This window comes from Aotus nancymaae, unplaced genomic scaffold (assembly GCF_030222135.1).
Source record: "Aotus nancymaae isolate 86718 unplaced genomic scaffold, 86718_ANA_hifiasm-v0.15.2.pri h1tg000022l_1, whole genome shotgun sequence".
In the NCBI taxonomy this organism is placed as follows: Eukaryota; Metazoa; Chordata; class Mammalia; order Primates; family Aotidae; genus Aotus; species Aotus nancymaae.
In genome coordinates, this window is record NW_026988435.1 from 1,732,743 (window position 1) to 1,757,654 (window position 24,912).

The 24,912-nt window shown below is 44.5% G+C and overlaps 1 pseudogene; it reads right to left on the reverse strand.

The window, feature by feature from the left end:
* Window positions 1–4,522: 4,522 nt before the first annotated feature.
* Window positions 4,523–24,166, reverse strand: LOC135276332 (NHP2-like protein 1; annotated as a pseudogene).
* Window positions 24,167–24,912: the final 746 nt, after the last annotated feature.

A 24,912-nucleotide genomic window follows, 5' to 3' on the forward strand; every position in this document is an offset into this window, starting at 1 on the left:
CTGGCTCTTTGCATACTAGGTGTCCTCTAATTGGATGCTGGACGTCGTGAAGTTTACCTTCCTGCATACTAGCTATTTTTAAATTCATTTTTTGTCCTTGCCAGGAGGAAGTCATATTTTATAATTTCTATAAATTGTCTTGAAGTTTGTCCTGGAATGCACTTAAGTGATGTGTAAAGAGTTTGATCCCTTTGGATCTTGCTTTTATGAACTTTTAGGTGGTTCAGGAATAGTGCTCAGTCCAAGGCTGATTATATTTGATTACTAAAGCATTATGAATGATGAATAATTCCATTCTGGCTGGTGTGAATAGATACTGTTTTCTGCACTGTGTTAGTAGCTGGGGTTACAGGGACATGCTGCCATGCCTGGCTCATTTTTGTATTTTTAGTAAAGATGGTGTTTTGTCATGTTGGCCATGGTGGTCTCAAACTCTTGACTTCAGGTGATCTGCCTGCCTCCACCTCCCAAAATGCTGGGATTACAGGCATGAGCTGCAGAGCCAGGCCTAAAAATATATACTTTTGCTGGGCATGGTGGCTCATGCCTGTAATCCCAGCACTTTGGGAGGCCAAAATGTGCAGATCACCTGAGGTCAGGAGTTCGAGACCAGCCTGACCAACATAGTGAAACCCCATCTCTACTAAAAATGCAAAAATTAGCCAGGCGTGTGCATGCCTGTAATCCCAGTTACTCAGGAGGCTCAGAAAGAAGAATCGCTTGAACCTGGGAGGTGGAAATTGCAGGGGTCCTAGATAGAGTCACTGCACTCCTGGGTGACAAAGCAAGTCTCCATCTCATATATATTTATATATATATATGTATATATATTCCCATATACTTGGCTTAAGATCCAGATATAGCTTCAGATTGGTTTTCTCTCAGGCAATTCAACCTGTTCTGCAGCTGTGCTCTGAGATGGAGGGTAGTCAAGCAGGACCCCCAGGAAATAACTCCTGAACTTTCCGAGACGTCATCACTTACTCGGTTTCAGCCTATGGAGAAATTCAGGCATTAGAAGAGAATGAAGAGAACTTTATGAGATGTCCTGATCTCAAACTTAACTTGTTGTGTTGCCCTCAACGTCCCCTGCTGAAATGATTGCCTGGTGACAACTGTGCCCTTCCCTCCTCAGCACTGTGACTAGCAGGACACGGCATGAGGTGTGGTTCCCCGTGAGCAGATTGTTAGTTAGTAATGGCAGTCCTTTCATGTTTCTTTAGAATCACTTGTGTGTTTCCAACCTTCACAAAAGCAAGGGTGCTGCCACCCCATTTCAAACGGGGGACTGGGGTCCTTTCACATGTGAATGGAACATGATAACCCCTGCACTACAGAGACCCCTCACAGTCTCTGGCACAAGACGTATTTCTGAAAATGTTAACATCTGCCATTTTTAACTACTGGAGTCTCCAATACAAGAAATTCGACTGCTTTTCAAAATTTTAGTGAAAAAGACACCAGGAAACACAATCCCTTAGGCAGAGAGGCTGAACCTCGTTGAGGGTTCCTCATTTAGCCCCAAAGCCAAGATCCTAGGGACCCTCAATCTGGCTTCGGGATCCCACATCTCACGCAGGGTTTCCGGAAACTAAGCGCCCCTGTGCAGGATTCTCCCGGCTGACTCTCTCTGGCTCCCAGAAGCTGCAGGCATCAGTGCGTATTGAGCATCGGAGCCCTGAGTGCCCCACGCCGCAAGAGTGTGGACGCTGCCCCTTCAAGGCTGCAGACTGTGCATCGGGGGCCTTTTTCATCAGCACCGGCCATCAGGCTCTTGGCTCTTGACAGGAAATCATGCTTCGGGTCCTACCGGGAGCCATAGGACCCTCCCTGCTCGCCCTTTCCCCAGCTTGAGGGGTCTGACCGGCTCTTTCCTTGCCAGCCCTTTGGCCTCAGCACCTCCACATCTTCCAAAGGACATCCTTCACTGCCACTCTCACTTAGTCTATTCAACTGAATTTAAGCTGTACTTCTTCACATGTTCAAGTTCTAGCAGGTACCCTAGCAGAGGCTGTATCTCAAGGCATTTGGCTGTTTGAAAATATTGAACAACCAACTCAGACCAAACTATGCTTCTTGGCCTGCATTGAATGTATGTGAATCTCAGGCTGTGAGGTTTATAAAATGCCAGGGTTTCACTGAGCCGTCACTGCCGAAGGACACAGGCAGCCTATTCAGATTTCATGATCACAGCATCTCCACCTCCATCTTGAGATTTTTTTTTTCTAAGCGCCGTTTTATTGCATTCTTTCATTCATAAGACTTGAAACTTTTTATTTGCCTTTTTAATGTTCCTGCTCAACAGGTCTTGAAGTGAATTGTAAGAAAGAGGTAAGGGCAGTGTTCAGAGAAAGGCAGCATCTGTGAAGTTTTCACATTTGCCCCACAGCAAGAGGTCAACAGGCAGAGTTGCCTTTTGCTTAAAGATGTTAATATTTTCTCTAAGGTCTTCTTTAGAAGAGAATGTGAAACAAGTTTGAGGAATGAAATGCCATTTGCTCCAGCAGCTGCTTTTCTTACTGCGGTGGTTACCACGTTTCCTTCACGTCCAAAGTTCAAATGCTCCCACCCCAGGGAAAGTGACAAAATGTTGACTTTTCAAGCAATGTGCAGCTTGAAGCTTCTCTGCAGGCTGAACAGGAAGTGGGGGTTCCTGACTCTTCAAGAGAAGCCATACAGAGAAGTCTTAAGCGTGTCTCTGGACCCTGAGCACAGGCCAGGAAGAGGCTTGAAGGTGAGGGCAGAGTCAAGAAAGGCTGGAAAGACAGGCTGACCCACTCTCCCCAGGGTACCTTCTTCAGGACAGTCATTTGCTCTAATTCAGTGACCAGGAAAGGAGAGACTGTGCAGAGCAGCGTCCCCACTCCAAACATAAATTGCTACCTAGATGTGGAGTCTGAGTAAAATATCAGCATCAAAAAGAAGTCTGGTTGGCCAGGCCAGTGACTCACGCCTGTAGTCCCAATACTTTGGGAAGTCTAGGCAAGCTGATCCCTTGAGCTCTGAGTTTGAGACTAGCCTGGGCAAAATGCCAAAACCCTGTCTCTGTGTAGCATGCCTGTGGTCCTAGCTACTCCAGAGGATGAGGTTGGAGAATCGCTTGAGCCCGGGTGTTTGAGGCTGCAGTGAGACATGATCATGCTACTGCACTGCAGCCTGGGTGACAGAGCAAGACCCTGTCTTCAAACCAACCAATAAAAACCTGTGATTTTTTTTTTTTTTTTTTTTTTGCTCTGAGTATTGCATGGATGAGAACAAAGAATTCCAACTAAGGTGGAAGCAGTGCAGATGTGAAAGGTTTTATGGGAAACATCCAGTGCTCTGTCAGGGACCCCAGGCCTGGCTTGTAAGTGGTTCCATCCAGGCTCTGCGGGTTCCTGCAAGTCTCTGTGTCCTGATGTTGGAGGTCCCAGGGGCTGAGTGCTTAGCCTCTTCTCAGCCTGGGTGCCTCCCTTTCCTTTCTCCTGGTAATCTGGTCCACTGTCCGGGCTTCCATGGCCATCTCTCCAGAGCCATGCTGTTGCCTTGAAAAGAGACATCTCTAGATCAGTTTTTTCCCCATTAAATTGGAATATGAATGTATTTATTAGTGTGCTCACCAAAATAAATGACACATTAATTAGCACCCTCCTCATGGGATAAAGAATACATATGACCCACACTGTGGCAGGAAACAGGGGTGAGGGCTATCAGAGCTGCTACCACGTGTCCCCTGAAGAAATCTCGATTCACCAGAGTGAGTTGCTTCCTTGGATTCCATCATCTCTGCTGTAGCTACCAGCCAGGTCTCCATGATCTTCCCACAATACTTCACCACAGCAGCAGTCCATGTTATTTGCCCTTGCCACTCCTGCCTCTTTCAAGACCCCAGTCCACTGACCCATGTCTCATGCACCCACCTCAGAAATCTCACAGCACGTCTCTTTTGTATGCTGCTGCCCGGCCGCCATCAGGGCACAATTGTGGGGTGAAGGAAGAGCATCCAAATGCAAACAGCAGGGGCACATTAGTAAATGACACTTGGACATAAACCTAACAACCTCACGGAACACACGTTTTCTCTGAAAATGATACATAATCCCCTAGAAGCAAAGGAAAGCCCTCACTCATATGGACGTGTATGAATGATTCCACACCCAGGCCAAGGGATACATGGTGGATGCTGTTTACTTCCATTGCACCTGCACACAGTAGAAAGTTAGCGGCTGAAAGCTAGAAGCAAATCTGTAGCCCTGTTCCCATCAGGCTTTCCTGGCCCTTCCTGCCTTTGATGGTGATACCACTCTGCTTCCTGTGTTCTGAACATTTGTTCATTTTTCAATAGAGAGAATAACAGGATGAATGATGACAGAGAGAGGGTAGATGGAGAGAAGGTGGAAAACAGCCCTGTAAAACAGAACAAAAACAATACAAAACCCCAGAAACCAGATTTAATTCTACAGTATTTTATAACAAGAGAAAGCAGCTGAAAATAACCTCAGGAGGAGGAGTCAGCAGAGAGAATGGAGCCGAGGCCACAGGTTTAGACTAGGAGGCTTTCAGTGGATTGCTGAATGGACTGAATCAGCTGTGAGCCTTTGATGGTGACAGAACAGGTGATGACCGGCCTGGAGACCCCACACACCCACCCCAGTGTCTGCTTGGAGTACACAGACATTCCAGGCAGGCCCAGCACATTCTCATCTTCACACAGCAGTGGAAGGTGTGAAATGATCTCTAGCAGCTCGGTGTCTACAGCCACCACAGTGAACTCACACATACCTCTGTTGAGGGCTTTGATGTCTTCATTGGCTCCTGTGTGAAACTGTTATAGTTACATGACTGCTAAAGGAGGTCCGATAGTTTCTTGGTGAGGAGGACATCTGTGAGGGGACAGGCCTTTGGGTTTACATCGACCTCAGAGCTGCAGTTCCAGTGGCTCCGCACTCCTCAGGGAGCACAGCAGACGTCAGAACCTCCGGCTCAGTTTTGACTTGGGCATGTGACAGCCTTTGTGGGCATCGCGTGCACTTCACCTTTTGGAGAAAACTTTGAAAGACAGGAGGAATGAAAGAAAGTGTCGCTAGTTCCCTGGTGGTCTAGTGGCTAGGATTTGGTGTTTTCATTGCTGCAGCCTGGGTTTGATCCTGGTCAGGGAGGACGTGCTTGGACAAGGTGTCCAAAAGCAGCAGCTCTTCCCCTTGTTACTACAATTCGCGAGGTGCCCCAAGGCCCAGATGCAGGAGAGTTTCCGACAACTCCGGTGAAGAGGAGGTAATGGCGATGCTCTACCTGTTCCTCATGCGCTCGACAGAAAACCTGGTTCCTACCCTTTTCCTCCATGGGCACCCTGGCACTCCTGTTCTTTTCCTCCTCGGGCACCCTGGCACTCCTATTCTTTTCATGCCTCCATTCCTCACATGGCAGTACTGGCTTTAGAGGTCAACCAAGCAGCTTCCTCAAGGTGACACAGCCATGCATCGATTGACAGCTGGGTGGGGTCCTGCCCTACTTGCTGGGCTGCCGTTGCTGACAGAATGAGCTCTGCTTCTGGTAATGGCTGCTTGTGGATTTCAGAGTAACTCTCCCACAGATAATGACTACAAACTAGAAAAACGTATTTCCGAAAAAAAGATTTGATGTTGGAAGACTGAACAAAAGCAGGCAGACATGTGGAAGAATAGTGTGGAGTGAGTTTTCCATTTTGCAAACTTTTGGTGGAGAGCTGTTAACTGAAAATTCATGCAATTTGTAAGGTTACAGAGGAGACTTTATTTATTTAATTTGAGATGCAGTCTCGCTCTGTCCCAAGCTGGAGTGCAGTGGCAGGGTTTCCACTCACTGCAACCACTGCCTCCTGGGTTCAAGTGATTCTCCTGCCTCAGCCTCCTGAGTAGCTGGGGATACAGGCTTGCACTACTGCACCCAGCTAATTTTTGTATTTTTAGTAGACACGGGTCTTCACCATGTTGACTATGCTGACCTTGAACTCTTGACCTTGGGATATGCCTGCCTCAGCCTCCCAAAGTGCTGGGATTACAGGCGTGATACAACGGTGGTGGTCATCCTGACAGGCTGAGAAATGCAGAAAGCCCAGAAGCAGGCACTTTGAGGGAGGGAGGGGCAAGACAGGAATTTAAGTTGAATGAGTTGGCCAAACATACATATTCAATGAGTTATAGGAGGATTCATGAATATTTATGAAGATGGTCCTGATGCATGCTTATGGAACAGATATTCACATAATATACAACCTTGTTCACCTTGCTGTGGATACTTAGCATTTAAATGCATCACAGTTAGGCCCTATACACAAAGGTCTTTTCAGGACACACAGGCACGCAAATGCCCAGCTACTGTAAATCTCACAGAACCAGTCCATGGTCGCTGGTCTTCTCATCAGGATAAAGTTACTGAAATCAGTCTCTTGTCCAATCAAGGCTGTAGTTATGGCCTGTGGAAAGTGGGGTTCAGTATGTAGTGAGGGGTGAGCAGCAAGTGCTTCCACGCTCCTTCTACTCAAGGCCAGTGCTGGTTTAGCTGCTAGAGAAAGAACCCTGTGGCAGTTAGAACATAGTTTATTCTTTACTTGTATGGGGTGTGTGATTTCACCCTTGCCTGGCATGGTCCTAGGTCCTATTTATAATTTGGTGTCTTATTGCCATAAAGAGTCCCTTGTGTCAGTCTTATGATCACTACGATAACATTAAGGTTGGTCAGTTTTGTTCAAACTGCAAAAGGATGGGAATATAATGAGGCTCGTCTGGCCTCCTGTTTCTTCTTGGCCAGGGTCTCAGTTTTTAAGGTTTGCCAAGGGTCACGTTGGCCAATGGGGGGTCCATTTAGTCAGTTGGGGGACTTAGGATTTTATTTTTAGCTTATTCAACAAACTTCGGTCCACCTTACTTGGGTTAGCTAAATTACAATACAAAACCAAACTGTCTTCCTAGATTAAAGGAACAGAGGACAAAGTTTGGACAACCATAGCAGCTGGAACATCAGGGGGTTGGGTGGAATCTCAGAAAGGAAACAGCACAGTAGCGTGACTATAGCTAACTGCAGTTAGCTATAGTAAATCTGTGAAATATGCAGTAGTATATTTCACAGTAGCTAAGAAGAGAGAATTTGAAATGTTCCCAACACAAAGAGATGATAAGATGTTTGAGATGATGGATATCCTAAACACCCTGATTTGACCATTACACATTGTAGGCATGTATCAAAATACCATATGAACTCCCATAAATATGTATAATTATTTTGTATCAATTAGAATATAAAAATAATAAGAAGAAAAGAGGGCAGGACAGAACTTTTGGAGGTGATGGTTTTTTGGGTTTTTTTTGAGATGGATTCTTGCTTTGTTGCCCAGGCTGGAGTGCAGTGGTGTGATTTCAGCTCACTGCAACCTCCGTTTCCCAGGTTCAAGCAATCCTCATGTCTCAGCCTCCCGAGTAGCTGAAAGTACAGGTGTGTGCTATCACACTAATTTTTTTATTTTTAGTTGAGATCATGTTTCACCATGTTGGCCAAGCTGTTATTGAACTCCTGACATCAAGTGATCTGCCAGCCTGGACCTCCCGAAGTGCTGGGATTATAGGTGTGAGCCACGGAGCCCAGCCAAATAGTTTTATTGTATACATTGTGGTGATGATTTAATAGGTCTATATTTATTTCCAAACTCAGCAAGATGTATTCATTAAATATATACAACTTTTAGCATACCAAACATACATCAGTAACTTGTTTTAAGAAAAAAATACAGCAAATAAGAACATATAGTTATATAATTGTCCTGTGATTAATTGATGACAAACAGAGAAAGATACAAAATCTAAGAAAACACAGAACACCTGTTGACAGATATATTTGTACAAGAATATTCAAGCACAACACTTTTTTCATAATAGTCCAAACTGGAAATATCCAAATTGTCCATCGGCTGTGGTGTATTCCCACATTGGAATGACACTCGCCAGTAACACCCAAATCACCTAGATACATATAATAATGTGGATATATTTTAAAGATGTGAAAAAACCCACAACACAAAAAGTGAATTTATGTGAATTTCAAGAAGAGAGTGACATAAACTATGGTGATAAACAGAAGAGTGATTAACCGATCATCAGAATAGTGATTAGCTAAATGGAGAATGGTGGGATTGCCTGGAAAGGAACTCTATGGACCTTTTAAAATTTAGTTTATTTTTTAAATTTGAAAAAATATTTCATAGAGATGGGGGTCGTGCCATGTTGCCCAGGCTGGCCTCAAACTCCTTGGCACAGTCAATCTTCCCACCTCAGCCTCCCAAGTGCTGGGATTACAAGCATGGGCTACCATGCCTAGTGTCTACAGACGTTTTTGGGATGATGAAAATTTTCTATAACTTGATCTAGGTGATGATTACATGTGCCAGTATTTAATAACCTGTCCAGTTAATATATTTGAATTTTACATTATGTGAATTACATTTCATTAGTTTGCTCTTTAGCATAAACATGGCTGTTGGGGAATGGAGGATGGAGACAAGTCAGTGTAGACCATGGCGAGGAGTTTTAATTTTATTTTAAACTCAGTAAACGCTCATTTTCATTTCCCCCACCAAAAAAAACCCTGCTAATATCTCAACCAGAAGAACAGCTATGACTACACAATTTCATTAGTGGAAAGTACAGAGAAGCCTTCTTGAGAATTGGCATTTCACCTTGTGGGGCGATTCAATGCATGCCCAGACATGAGGCACCTCCAAGTTCCCAACAACCTAGTCCAGGGGTGTTCTGCTGGTCCTCACTGGATCACGCTGGCAAGTCAGTGGTAAGCCTTGTTCTCTGGCCGCAATAAGGGTTGCAGCCACTGTGAGAACAGTAAAAACCAGTTATGACCACACCACTGCATTAGTGGAAGCTACCGCCATGGTGGATTGAAAGGCGGCACTTCACCTTTTGGGACATTTTCTGCTCAATGGTGAGACATAGGGCGTGTCCTGAGCCCCAGGTGTGTGCACTGTGGGCTCTCCTTCCCCTTGCCTGACCGCACCACATTGCAGCAGTCAGTGGTAAACCCCGCTGAAGGACTCAGCCAGTGCGGGATTGTAAGCAAACCAAAAGACCCCTCAGTTTCTACCTAAAAGATGCCAGACACAACATTTTGGATTGGAACTGAGGCTCTGCATTCACAATGCAAAGTGCTCAGCACTATGCCACCATGGCACACCACTATGCCACCATGGCACACCACAAACTTGCTGGCAGATGCTGAGTTTTCTTTAATATTTTTGATGTAAAAACATTCACAATATTTTGTTCTTGCATCGCTTGCTTTCTGACAGGTGGAGTGGTAAGAAGCACAAATTCCTATATCCTGTTCTTTCAAAATATGTTTAGTTTGATCAGAATGCAGGATATTGAACAAGATAGCTAGCCTATCCCGTCCAAAAACTCAGCGACAAAAGCAAAGAAATGGAGGGACTGTTCTAGGAAACTAAAGTGCAATTGAGGAACTTCACTGGGAACCTGGGGAGGAACATCAGTATCACAACTCACTTCTCTCTCTCTCTCTCTCAAATAAATATTATGTATACATATGCATATATATCTTACATATGTATATAATGTATTACACACCACACACACACATACAGACACACACAGAGAAAGAGAGTTTAATTAAGCAAAGAAGAATTCCTGAATCAGGAAACTCCAGAACCAGAATAGGTTCAGAGAGGCTCTAGTGATACCATGTAGTGGAAGAAGATTTATGGATAGAAAAAGGAAAGTGACTCACAGAAAACAGAAATGAGGTATAAAAATAATCGGATTGGCTACAGCTCTGAGTTTGTCTTATTTGAACCCAGTTTGAATAGTTGGCCACCTTTGATTGGCCAAAACTCAGTCATTGGCACAAGAGGAGGTTACAGGCTGTTGGCCGGGTGTGGTGGCTCACGCCTGTAATCCCAGCACTTTGGGAGGCCGAGGCGGGTGGATCATGAGGTCAAGAGATGGAGACCATCCTGGTCAACATGGTGAAACCCCGTCTCTACTAAAAATACAAAAATTAACTGGACATGGTGATGTGCGCCTGTATTCTCAGTTACTTGGGAGGCTGAGGCAGGAGAATTGCTTGAACCCACAAGGTGGAGGTTGCCATGAGCCGAGATCACTCCACTGCACTCCAGCTTGGTGCCTGGTGATGGAGCAAGATGTCTCAAAAAAAAAAAAAAATTAGATTACAGGCTGTTTACACATCCAGTTAGCTTACAGTTCACTATGTATGGAGAATCTTTAAAATATATAGAGAGGCGGCTTTCAGCTAATGATATGTATGTATCTTTAAATTAAGATATTTATGCATACACATATTATTAAATTAAGACATTTATGCATATGTAATGTTATTATTACATATATATTATGTAATAATATTTTATTAATATATTACACATATATTATTACATATATATTATTACTTATATATTACTTATGTAATGTTATTTATATATACATACATTTATGCATATATAGTGTTATATGTGTATATATAACACACACTATATATGCATAAATACCTATATACATACACATACATGTGTATAGATGTGACATTTTCTAAACAATTAGAAAATTTCCATCTGGACTATATACTATATAATATTATTGAATTAATGTTAATATCCTTAGCTTTGATCATTATATTGTATTATAATTATGTAGGATAATGTCCTTAATCTCATGAAATACATGCTGAAATATTTAGGAATGAAGTGGAGTTTTCTTTTTCTGCATTTACTATGAAATATGAATGAGTGTGTAGAAAGAGAAAAAGGTAAAGAAATGTTAATTGATGAACTTGGGTGAACGGTGTAGAGGTGTTTTTCATTTTTCAACTTTTCTATAGGTTTGAAATCTTTCAAAGTAAATAATTGTGGAGGAAAATGTAATGCATGGGAGGCTATGAAGATCTGGCTGAGTTCTAGGCTAAAATTTGGCTCTCTGTGGGTCTCTGCCTTGCAGGAGGAGTGACAGCTCTCAGTACCTCTCGCTGCCAGAAGAAAGTGTAGGTTTCCAGTCTGCTGTATGAATCTATCTAAGGGATCCCCTCCTGTCACCCAGGATATGGGTGAAGTGTCTTCTTAGACCTTCTTACATGAATCAGGCTTCTAGCTTGGACGTCTGGTAGGTAAGTTTAAGACTAATTTGTATGTTTCAAAGCTTCTGAAGAAGACATCCCACTTTTTCATTGGATTCCAAAAGACAAGTCAATGTGTATGAAGAATTTATTTTCAGAAAAAGAAATCCAAAGGAGAGTAAGTTATTTGTAACCTAACAGTCCCATTGGGGTATATTGTTTTCACCTGTTGGTCCTACAGAAATCTCAAGGATGGGAATTTGGCCTATCCAGGAAGATGTTTCCAGATCTTGAATAAATAGCAAACTTTTAAGTTCATTCTTTGGCAGAGAGTCTACTGAGGCAGGAAAGTGGCAGGACTTCTTTTCCAGTGGTGGTCTGGTTGACCAAAGAAGGATCTGGTCCAAATAGCGTGCAGTAAAGAAGCTGACCAAAATCAGCAGATGGAGACAAAAGCCACCTCTAGTTACTCTCAATGCTCATTAGCATAAAGACACTCCCACCAGGGCCATGACAGTTTATAAATAAAAACATCAGCATGCCATGGTAATGCCCAGAAGTTACCTTATATGGTTCTGGAAACTCCCCATCCCTTTTCCAGAAAGTTCTGAATAACCTACCTCCTAATTAGCATCTAATTAAAAGTGGGTATACATACAGCTAGCTAGCAGCCCACACACTGCCTACAGGTTACACCTGCCTCACAAGAAGCAGCCCCAGTTTATCTAGAGTTGCTTATTCTTTCACCACTGGGTTGCCCTTGAATTCTTACCTGGGAGAAGCCAAGAACTCTCCTGGGCTATGCCTCAATTTTGGGGTTGTTCTGTCTTGTATCATCTGGTGACCACAAAGACAAGAGAAGACAAGAGAAGACAAGATGGGATGGGACACGACACAGGACATCACAGGACACAGTCAATAACTGTTTAAGGCATGACACTTGGTTGTGAAAGTCCCTTACTGTGTTGACCCTGAGATGCCAGAGTCACATTGTTCTGTGGCCCCAACTTGGCCTTTGGGGTTCACCATTGGCCACCCCTTGGAGTTCCAGCATTTGCTGTGGGGAACCTTATCGGCTGATACTTGGGTACTCTGGGGTTTTGGCATTTTGTTGTGTGTGAGAGTTCCACTGTCACTGTTGGCCTCCACCTGGATGCTCTGGGGTTTTCAGCACTGACATTCCCTATAGGATCGTGGATTAGAGCCCCTCCCCTGGGGGAGTGTTGATGTCATCTTCTCTGCCCTTCAGTTAAAAAATTACCATTTTCCCTAACAGCCAGTTGTCAGCCCCTTCTTGTGTGACCTTGCACAAGGCCATGCTGTACTCTTGGTCACAGGGGCAGGGGTTCCTGGACCCCGAACCGAAGTGACAACTACCCATAGTGGCAGACAAGCAGCAGCCACCCAAACATTTTGCTCAAACATTTCTCTTCAGTGTCTGTGGCTGCTGGGTAGACTCTCTGGCAGCTCAGGGGACAACACTGTTCATGCCTTCCCTTCCTCCCTTCCGTGATCACCTGGTTTCTCTTAGCCCCTCTTTGCCCAAACTGAAATGCTTTCTTCACTCTCTGTGGAATTGAGACCCATCATTCTACTGCTCATTCATAGTTCCTAGTCCATTTTCCTAATGCTTTGTTACCTGTACTTACATCTTCTCTGCAGGAGGTGGGAATTTGAAAGGAAAAGTTAACTGGGCTTTTGCTAGACTTAGAAAAACTTGTGGGTGGAGTAGAGATCCTTGCAGACATGGGGATCACAGCGAGCATCCCAAAGGACTCCCCACTAGGGTGTCTTTCAGGCAATTGGGGCAAATTCAAATTAGATGGCTCAAAGAAAAAGAAACACATTTTTCTTGGGAGAACAAGAAATTTGGCCTGAAACTTGTTCTTTCCATCATAATACTATTTTACAACTGGACTATTCAGTAGAAAGAAAGGAAAATGGGGGGAAGCTCCTTATGTACAGGCCCTTATGGCCCCTTACCAGGATTCTGACTTAAGAGTCAACTGCAGGATGTGTCTGGCTCATGTTACTTCCAGGCACCAAGAAACGGCATGGGAGATTCTGGATGCTCCCTTCCTAGTGGCACCCCCTGGAAGGCCCATCCCCTCCTGAGGGTCTTCTCAGTCCCCCAATTCTGAGAGGGGTGATGCCAGTTCTCCAGAGCAGAATTCCACCCAATGGCATGAGGAACCCCTCTCCCTTATTCAGTGAGCTCCAGCCTATATCCCCCACTGCCCAAGGAAGTAAGCCCAGCCAGTACCACCAGGAGTGGGGCTCTACATCAGCCCCTGGAATGGAATCTGTGTCCATTGTGGGACGTAGCTGGCAGAGACAGGGGAACAATCAGAGTCTGTGTGCCATTTCCATGTCCAAATTGGTTTTATTCAAGGAGAAATGTGACTGGGGTTTGAAGGATCCAGGGCAGTTCATAGAAGAGTTTGTTAGGGTGATCGTGTCTTTTGATTTAACTTGGCACAACTTGCAAATATTATTATCCACTTGCTGTCCTAGAGAGGAGAAGCAAAGGACTCTGGGTACTGCCTGTGAATATGCAGATAGAGTAGCTGCTCATATCCAAGGCCATGCCATTTATGTAGAAGGAGATGCAGTTCCACAGAGAGACCCTCAGTGGGATTACCAGAAGGGTTCCCACGATCTTCAATGTAGAAATCACAGGCTAACTTGTTTAACAGAAGGTATGAAAAGGTGTGTGACTAAGCCAGTTAATTATGACAAGGATAGAGAAGGAACTCAGCAGAAGGATGAAAATCTTGCTCTGCTTCAGGGCTGCTTGGTTGAGGCACTCAGGAAAATACTAATGTAGCCTCAGACACCTTGAAGGGTGGGCTCTACTGGGCATGCATTTTATTACTCAATCTACCCCTGACATTAGGAGGAAGTTACAAAAGGCAGGAGTGGGACCCCAAATTCCACAAGCCAACCCTTAAACATGGCCTTTGGAGTTTACAGCAATAGCCACAGGGCAGAGGAAGAGGAGAAAACCAAAAGAAATGACCAAAATGTGCAACTGTTAGCAGCTGCTGTCAGCCTCCTGTGCCTTCTGGGTTACCCATGGTAAGAGAGTGTTGCAAGAGTGGCTTTGGAATGCCCAGACGAAGGACAGCTCTTCAGCCCCTGGGCTGGAATTGGTGAGCCTTCTGTAAGCAAGAGGGCCACTGGAGGAAAGGCTGCCTCAGGCCCCAAAGGGAGTCTCAGCTCCCCAGGCCCCTAATGGCTGAGAGAACAGAGGACTGACAGGGTCCAAACTTCCCTACAGCTTCCACCAGACACCTTACCATCTCCACAGAGGGCCTCAGGTAACTCCTGACATGGCAGGTAAAAATATTGAGTTATTGGACATGTGAGCCACCCTCTGGGTTTTGAGCCGGTCCTCGGGGCCGCTGTCTTCCCACACCTATACTGAAATGAGGATGATGGCCGCCAAAAGCCAGGTGAGTCACCCATTCCTTTAGTTGCACTGCAAGGAACCACATGTTTTCCCACAGATTTTGGCTTATCCCAGAGGGCCTTATTCCTTTACTGGGAAGAGACTTACTTTCCCAATTACAGCCCACAGTTCAATTTGGAGCACCTCAAGAGAAGGCCACAGGCTGGTATGGGACAATTCTCCTAGCTCTAAGTGCATGTCTTAACACAGATGAAGACGTTCCTTCCAGCACATGACTTCCCCTCTGTTTGGGACATGGAAGTTCCTGGAAGAACTGTTAATGTACTCCCAGTCGGGTTATTTTGAAAGGCAGTATTAATTATCTATGGGAAAAACAATATTCTTTTATGTGTGATGGATCACACCTGTAATCTAGCACTTTGGGAGGCCAAGGTGGGCATATTACTTGAAGCCAGGAGTTCAAGACCAGTGTGGCCAAAATGACAAAACCTCATCTCTACTAAACACAAAAATTAGCTGGGTGCGGTGGCGGGTGCCTGTAATCCCAACTACTCAGGAGGCTGTGGCAGGAGAATTGCTTGAACCCAGGTGACAGAGATTGCAGTGGGCCTCTCACCACTGCACTCCTACCTAGATGAAAGAGGGAGACTCTGTCTCAAAAAAGCAAAAAGAAAGAAAAGCAAAAAGCAAAAAACAAGGAAATCCAATATCCTTTTAGACCTGAGGCTCAGAGGGCATCCATCCTCTAATAATGAAGTATGGATTATTATTCTGTCAGTCCCAATGTAACACCCCCATTTTTCCTGTTAATAAGCCAAACTTATTAACAGGAAAATATAGATTTGTTCAGGATCTGAGGGCAGTTAATGAGGCGGTAGCTCCAGTTGCACTAGTTCCTAATCCTTATACAATAATAACCCACGTCCCTGAAGGTGCTCACTGGGTCACAGTGTTCAATTTCAAAGATGTTTTCTTCCACCTGCCTTTACACCTGTTGACTCCCAGTACCTTTTTTCATTGTGACTAATCCAGACACTCATGCTGCATCTTGGTTTACATGGACTGTGCTTTCCCCAGGGTTTTACGACGGTCCCCATCTGTTTGGCAATGCATTGGCAAAAGAATTAAGGTAACTACAGTTAATTAATGGATCTCTCTTGCAATATGTGTATGACCTATTAATTTCCAGCCCTACTAGGGGACGATTCTGATAAAAATATAACTCCAGTATTTACTTTTGTGACAAAACAAGGGTAACTGGTATCGCCTCAAAGGCCCAAATTTCTGTCCAAAGGGGTCATGTCATGTATTTGGGACACATGGTCATTTTTGGAACCAAGATCTTGGCCCAGGGATGAAAAGAGACCATCCTGGCACTCCAGCCCCCTCAAATTAAGAAGCCTTTTTGAGAATAGCTGGATTCTGCCAGATTTGGATTATTTCCAGGTTTGGGCTTATAGCAAAACCATTCTATGAACCTTCAAAAGGGAGTGGTCACAAGCCTTTGAATTGGAATGGGACCTGTCAACAGGCATTCTTCACCTTAAAAAAAAAAGCTAGGAACAGCCCCAGCTTTAGGGCTTTCAAAGTTAGAAAAACCTTTCACCTGCTATGTGGAAAACAAGGGACAGCTTCGGATGTTCTAACTCAAAGGCTTAGGAATTACTTTGGACCAGTGGGCTATTTCTCTAAACAGCTAGACCAGGTGGCAGCTGGGTGGCCAGGATGGGTTGAGACCTGTGGCTACCATCACTCTATTGGTGGGAGAAGCCACTAAGTTTAACTTAGGACAACAATGAGATATCACAGCACCCACACTTAACCCCATGAAGTATGGTACAGAGGGTCCTGGAGCCAAAAGTGTACCAATGGCTACCAGGGGACCAGCTGCTTAAGTATCAGGTCCTTCTGCATGACAGCCCGGATGTTACCCTTAAAGGATGCTGATTTTTAAACCCTGCTACTCTGTTGCTGGACTTCACGTCTCAAGAAACATATTCCCAACTCATTGACTTCTGTGGGGAAACCATGGAAGAGATCTCTAGAAGGCCAAATCTTAAAGACAAGACCTGTCTAACCCCAATGTTGAGTAGTTGGAGATGGAAATAGCTTTATTTATGAGGGAATAAGAAAGGATGTTTAGCCAGCAAGAAGTCATTGAGGCCCAGGGTTTACCTTCTCAGACTTCTGCTCAAAAAGCAGAATTCACTGTTCTAATTAGGGCATTCCAGCTATGGAAATATTTAAGGCCAAGGACAGTGGCTCACAACTGTAATCCTAGCACTTTGGGAGGCAGAGGTGGATGGATCACTGGAGGTCAGGAGTTCAAGACCAGCTTGGCCAACATGGCGAAACCCCATCTCTACTAAAAATACAAAAATTAGCCAGGCATGGTGGTGGCTGCCTGTAATCCCAGCTACTTGGGAGGCTGGGACATGAGAATCATTTGAACCCAGGAGGCAGAGTTTGCAGTGAACTGAGATCATGCCACTGCACTCCAGCCTGGGAGACAGAGCAAGACTCTGTTACAAAAACAAACAAACAAATAAACAAACAAAACTTGAGAGTCAATGTATTTACTGACTGTGAATCTGGGTTCCCGGTGCTCCATGCTCAGGCAGCCATAGAGAAGGAAAGGGGACTATCGACAGCTAAGGATCCCCCATACAACTTTACCCAGATCTCGCAACTTTTAGATGCTGTCCAACTCCCAAAGGAAATAACAATTATTCACTGCAGGGGACACCAGAAGGGAGACAATTTTATTATTAGAGGAGATGGCCTGGTTGAAAGAGCAGCTAACGCCACAGCTAAGGCTGGCATTCCAGGCTGCTGTATTCCATCCATGTCAGCAGCACCATACTGCTATACCCTTAGGGAAATTAAAGGGACCGAGCACAAGGCTTCCAGCGAGACCCCTCAGATGGTTGCTAGAAAATAAACTCTATTCTTTGCAAAGGCATAAGAATGATACAAATAAAATAAAAATTAAAAAATCAACTCTATTCCTGGGGCTGAGAAAAGGGAAATCATGAAACATTTTCATGACGCCTCACATTTGGGATAGGATTCTCCATTCAAACTAGTTTCTCAAATATTCTTGGAGAAAGGATTGTTCCAGACTGTAAAAAGTGTTACAACTTGGGAATTTGCCCCATACCCTGATCCCAGCTTAAACCTGTGCAACACCAAGGAACACACCATGGGGAGACTGGAAGAGAGATTTAACCCAGATGCTGCCTTACAGGGGACTCCAGTGTTTGCTAGTATTTACAGACACTTTCACCAGGTGGATAAATGCTTTCCCCACAAGGACAGAAAAAGCACTGGAAGTGTCCAAATTCTTACATAAAGAAATCATCCCAAGATCTGGGTTACCAAAAGGTTTGCAAGGTGATAACTGACCTCCCTTCACAGCTAAGGTGACCGAGTGAGGTAACGCCTCAGCTTTAGGCATTATCTGTCGTCACTCCTCATGGAGTCTCAATCTTTGGATCATAGGGAAAGCCAACCCATGACATCAGCAAAATTCTTTCAGGGAACCTCAGAAGCCTGAGTTTCTCTCTTACTCATAGACATTTTGCATGTGAGGATGGCTCTTTGCAAAGGGAACTTTAAAGCTTAGTCTATTTGAAATGACATGGAAGGCCTTTTTTAACTTTAGACCTCCTGTTTGATGAAGAGACACATAGATTATCAACTTAGGCCAGGTTCAAAAGGACCTTCTATAATATGGAAATGAATGTAACCTTCTCCCACAAGGAAAAGGATTAACTCCCCTATTCAACCAGGAGACTTAGTCTTTCTAAAAACTTAGAAAGAAGGATCCCCCAACAATCAATTACAACCAAAATGGAAGGGCCCCTATCAGGCATTATTATGCATGCCACTGCTGTTAAACTTCAAAGTTTCTTTTCTTTCTTTTTTTGGAGGGAGGGAGGAATGGAGTCTTGCTCTGTCACCCAGGCTGGAGTGCAGTGGCACAATCTCAGCTCACTGCAACCTCTGCCTCCTGGGTTCAAGCAATTCTCCTGCCTCACCCTCCTGAGAAGGTGGGATTACAGGCATGCACCACTATAGCCAGCTGATTTTTTTTTTTTTTTTTTTTTTTTTGTATTTTTAGTAGAGAAGAGTTTTCCCCATGTTGGCCAGGCTGGTCTCGAACTCCTGACCTAGTGATCTGCTTGCCTCAGCCTCCCAAAGTGTTGGGATTTAAAGGTGTGAGCCACCACGACCAACCTCAGACTTTCATAGGAGTCCTCACAGATGACAGAGGAAGATGCCATGACCTACACTTGCAAACTCCCAGAAGACTTAAAGCTATTGTTTTGCAAATGCACAGAGAAGTATTAATAACCTGATGCTGTGGATGAACATGAAGGCGTAAGTTTTTCTCTTAGTCCTAATTACAATGTTTTCTATCTTACAGCTTTGCCCTGCTGATGGAATTCAATAAAGGAACCTCTAGCAGCAAACAGCTGCTTTTTATCCTTCCTAAGACCTTGCAGACACTTGCTTTTTACCTTTTCTAGGACCTTTAATAGGTATCTTGTTATGACTTATCTTTGGTCCTTGCTTGTTGAACCTCCTTGTGAAGTTTGTATCTTCTAGATCACAGTAATTCCATGTAAAGATGATGCTGGCACTGGGCTTCCAACCCATCCCCTCTTCTGACCCAGAAAATAAAGACATCCTGCCTTTGGGCTGTTTAGAACAGCTTTCCAGAGATTTGACTTCTCCGATGCTAGGCAGGGCCTATGCCCATAACATCAGCAGGAAGCAGTTGCAGAAGATGAGCCTCCACCCTTCTGCAAGCCCCTTAAGATGAAGGAGGACTGTGTGATCTCCACAGGGAAATGAGGTAGGAGACCAGCAGGACTTATTTTCTAGTCACAATCCCACTGACAGAGCAGGATCTGGTCAGAACAGGGTGCAGAGAAGAAGCCTGCTGAAACCAGCAGATGATGATGAAAGTGACCTCTGGTTGCCCTCACTGCCATTAGCATAAAGACACTCCCACTGAGACCATGGCCAGTTTAGAAATGCCACGACAACACACCTTGGCAATGGCCTGGAAGTTATTTTATGTTTGGAAACTCCCTGTCCCTTTTCCAGAAAGTTCTGAATAACCTACCTCTTAATTGGCATATAATTAAAAGTGGGTATAAATACAACTAGCTAGTAGCCCACAGGCACCAGCTCTGCGCACTGCCTATGGGGCCAACCCACAGTAGTTTCTGGGAGGAAATTTCCCAGGCTAAGAACCAGTTTGGGGGCTTGCCTGCCCTGCGTCACTGTCACTGTTTCCTTGGGTCTCCCAGGAATGTACATGTGTGAGGCTGCCCTGCTTATAGATCTGTGTAACTGCAAGGAAACAGGATATCTTGCCTGCAGCTTTCAGAGTTGGAGATATATGTAGCTTCACTACTGAGCGCTAACATTAATTTTGGAATCAAGTCACGCATTCAGAATTTCTGTGGCATACGTGTAGTGAACACATTCATGATTGAGTTTCCTGCTTTTAGCTGGAGCAAGAAAGTTTATAATTGTGATTTGTACAAAAAACTCATAGGCACTTAATCTTGAGTCCAAGTCCTTGCCATTTTCCTCCAGCTGCTGCTGACTCCAGTTGTACACAGGATGGGGAAAGGGGACTATCTGTGAATCTAGGCATCACTGTCCCTCGGGCAGTTATCACATCTGCAGGCTGAAGGGATATGATTATCCATTTGGAGTACAAATCTGGAGTGGCTGCAAAATTTGGTTCTCAGAGATGGAGCTTTTGTGTTTGGATTTTCAATTGTTCTGTTGTTTTAGTTTTTCTTCTCAACTGGGTAACTGTGACTAAGCTTTGTTAAAAGTAGAGAACTTCTCATAGTTCCAACATTAGTTGTTACCTGAAACTGACAAACACACACAGCACTGAACATCAATCTTTGGTCAGGTGTTGCTGATACCTAACTGAGGCTGAGTGAGAGCTACATGGTAATACAGGCCAGGTGCAAACTGAGCGCAGCTCAGTGGATAATCTCTGGTAGTGAACTACAGGCTGGAAGAAGATAGTAATAACAGGTGGAAAAGAAAGTCTCCTGAAATGAACTAGCTGGCCTGCGGTGTAGGACACAGGACCCACCCAGCTTATGACTCTAAAAGCCTTGCTCAAGACCACTGCAGATGAGTTAGCTAGGTCTCTACCACCTCCTCACCATCAGCTGACTCTCCCTAATACTCCTCTGGCCCCCTTCAAGTCAAGTAGCTGGGCTTGTGCAATACGTGTGCACATCATAGGTAAATACTTTGCAGGCAGCATTGCTGGGTGCTGTGGGATTGACATAAACTCCCACATATTGCCAGCTCTGAGCCATCAGACAAACCTGTGACTAAGTGACTCCAGTAGTCTAAGGACAGTTCAGACCGAGAGGGTGTTTGGAAGCAAAATAATCCTTTGGAGTATTATGGAGAAAAACAGAGGTCTTTCACACTTGCCAGGAAGGGATGTGCTTGCTCAAAGCCACTGCAGATGAGTTAGCTAGGACTCTACCACCTCCTCACCATCAACTCCAGAGGAGTATTATGGAGAGAAATAAAGGTCTTTCACACCTCCCAGGAAGGGATTTGCTTAGCCTCAAAAGTGCACATTCAGAAACAGCTTGTCATGAAAAAGAGAGGACATTTTGTAGAGAAATAACCCTCCTAAATCCATGTCCTATTCCTTTTAAATAAGTGATGGTGCCAAGGGAAGAGCCCAGAATGTGGAAGCAGCAGGTGCTCAGACACCACCAAGTACAGCTCCATCCTTAGCCAAGGAGACAGTGGTGATGAGAGGCTAAGGCCAGATGATCTGTGAGTGAAAGACCTGGGATGAGAATTGAGGCCTCACATGTTTCCATTACATCACAGAGTTTAGGGGAAGTTAGAGGGGAGGCTTCAATCTGGAGAAGTCTAACAGGCTTTATGTGAATACTAGGTAGGATGCATCACATAGTAAAAGAGTGTTAAAAAGCTGATCACAAAGAATTGTATATTTCTCACTGCATCTTGTGGTCAAAAACGTTTGAGAAACTGCTCTACATAGGCAAACCATAGGTTCAGTCTATCCATCTACCTCTTTTTCTCTTCTCCTTTTTCCATGCTGTGCAAACAAGACCATTGAGAGATGAAGGCAAATTCCATCAATGGCTGATGTTAAACCTTTTCTATGTGGTAGCTGCACATTTGGGACACCTCTATGCTGGTGACTTGAGATTCTAGTAGATAGATGGTCCTTTTCTTCTCTAGCCACGTGTTACAATCACTTGGGAGCTTTTTAAGACTACTAGTGGCTTCCACCCACTGGGAAGCATTTCAATCAGAATCTCTGTGTGTAGAGCTCAGGCACTCATGTTAGTTAAAACCTCACCAGGCTTTATACTATGACGGAATGATTTAAAGCTACTGAGTAGACCCACCCTATTTCCCACCATTCTCTTTGTTTCTCTTTCACCACAGGCTTCTTTCCGACTCTCACCATCTCAAGTAAATCACTGTCTTTCTCAGTTGGACTTCCAAGGCAAAGTTGGCCTCTGGATTCCCTTTTCTCAAAGCTAAATCATCCCAAATGCTCCCTTCAAGTCAATAGCTGGGCTTTGAGACACCTGCACATCATGGGGAAATACTCTGCAGCGGGGTTGCTGGGTGCTGTGGGATTCACATAAACTCCCACATTTGCCAGCTCTGAACCATCAGGCAAGCTTATGACTAAGTGACTCCAGTAGTCTGGGGACAGTCTTAACTCAGAAGGGTCTTTGGAAGGAAAAGCAAACATAGGAATGAGAGGGGAAAAAAAATAAAAACCCATGTGATCTTGGCTTATCCCTAACCAAGCTTGTGCAAGAACGGACATTGAGGTGGGCATTGTGCACGGCAGAGCTGAGTAAATGCCAAGTCTGGAGTTTAAGGGACAGGCTGAAGAGATTCTGCAGGTTTGTAAACATTTTTGCCAATTTGACCATGTTTTTTCGTGTTTTTTTTTTGTTTCTGTTTGCTTTTTCTCCTCAGCAGTAAGAGCTAGACACAACAAGGTAGCTGGGATATTATCATTTCAACCAATAAATGTGCATTTTGCCAAGAACCAAATGAACTATGCTGATTGCAGTTTTTAGTGCTTTATTACCATCAGTTTGAAAATTAGCACTTTTGTGCTTTTTTTGGCTTATGGCGCCTTTTTGGTTTCATACTTCCTCAAAGACAGTAACTTAGAATGTAAATTATGATTGCTTATACTTTCAGTACTCTAGGGGAAAGTTGATTTAATCTTAATAAAAAGCATTTAATTAAAACAATTGTTCTCCTAATTCTTTTCACCTTTTAAGTTTGTTCTTCTTTTCTCCAATTTGCAATAGCGGACTGTGGCTTGCACCTAAATAGGATATTTCTCTGAGCTGCTTATTGCTGGAACCTGGCAGTCTGGGGTCTGTTGGGGGAGTATCTGGAAAGCAGCCCTCTCCAGGTTGAGAATAACTATGAGAATTGTGGGTCATAAGGCTTTGGGCAGCTCTGGCCTCCCCGTCCTCTTTGGTTTCTACAGTGGGGTGTGACAAAAGAAGGGACCCTTCTGAGAGTGACTTCACATTGAGGCTTTTTACCACTTACCTTTGGAAATTTGATTCAGGCAAGCCGGGGGAGTCTCTGGTATTCTTCTCTGAGAACTCTGTTTTCATTATGCAGCCGGACAATGGAATCTATGATCTGCCTGTAAAGCTCAGAAGGTCATCCTGTTCCAGGAAATCATGACAATTTAGGCAAGTTATACATGTTTGCTTAAGAGAATGCTTTCTGCACATTTCATGTTCTTCATCTCTATCTTAGCCTAGGAAGAATCCCTGGGGACTCAGGGGTAGAACTTTCATGTGATGGGGCAGGAGGTTCATTTTCACATGATTCTCAACAAATGCCAGCACATCACATGCATTCACACCCAATGGTTGTAATAGGAAGAAGGCTTTTCTGAAATAGTTGCTACTTTGGTGTGGGAAGGGACCTGGTGACTGTTCTTCTGGCCCAGTACAATGTTGTGAAATGGTGGCCTGTGTGTGAGAGCAATCTAAGAGGAAGGGCTTGGAGAGAATGGCCTTGGAGTGGTAGAATGAAGAGTAACCAGGACATTAGGGAAGCTGATGAGATGGCAGCAGAGGAGACTCATTCTGCTACATGGGTGCTCAGAAACCTGTGTTTTACTGAATGCCAATCACAGAAGAAGCAGAGAGACAGCAGGCAGTGTACAGCAGCAGATAGAAGACAGCAGACTGACTAGGAATCACAAGAATGATTTTAGAGGTAGATACCCCTGAGATGGAGGCAAATCTCTATCGAAACATATTTATTCACCTGTAAGGAACAATGGTAGCAGCCGCCCTACCTCTCTAGCTGGACATTTATAGTGAATAAGTGAAGTACATCAAAGTGCTTGAAATCTATAAAGCTCTGCCCTAGTCACATGCATTTAGAAAAATACATATTGCCAGAAGCAGACTGACTGGAGCCTCTCCTGCCATTTTCTTCATCAAAGCTGCTGAGATAACATTCCGGCTTTTCTTACAAGCAGTTGTTGATGAAAAGGGTTTCCTTCAGGCGCTGCCGCTGGCTTCGGAGCTCCTCTCCTGCAGCCATTCCCCCAGGACATGGAGTGAGATGGGAAATGAAGAATGCCAGTCACTGAAGGCGTAGTCAGGGGCCTCTCATCAAGATCCCTGCCTTTCACCATTATTTTGCCAACTTCATCTTCTCATCAGGGAACAGAAGGCAACTTCCTGTAAGAGCTCTTGGGGTTTCAAACAAAGCATGGCCAAGTGCTGAGCAAACTGCACAGGGATGCCTCCCTACACATGGGAAGTGTAGGGCAGCGGGAAGGAGGTGGGACATCACTGAAGGTCTCTGAGCAGGGCTTTTCCAGCACTGGGAAAGGTGTGACCACCTCCTCGAGATGTCTTGTAGGTACTAGGGAATATCTTCCTCTCTACAAAATATTTCTCCTGAACTTTTTTTTTTTTTTTGAGCCAGAGTCTCACTCTGTCACCCAGGCTGGAGTGCAGAGGCCCCATCTTGGCTCACTGCAACTTCCGTCTCCTGGGTTCAAAGGATTCTCATGCTGCAGCCTCCTGAGTAACTGACACTACAGGGATGCACCAGCCTTCCTGGCTAATTTTTGCATCTTTAGTAGAGATGGGGTTTCACCATGATGGCCAGGCTGGTCTTGAATTCCTGAGCTCAAGTGATCCACCCACCTAGGCCTCCTGAAGTGCCAGGATTAGAGGTGTGAACCACCGTGCCCAGCCCAGAAGATCTTTAACAGATAGTAAAGACCTTCATCTTCACCTTATGCTGAAATTGGAAAGAAAAGTAAGGATGCCTTCATC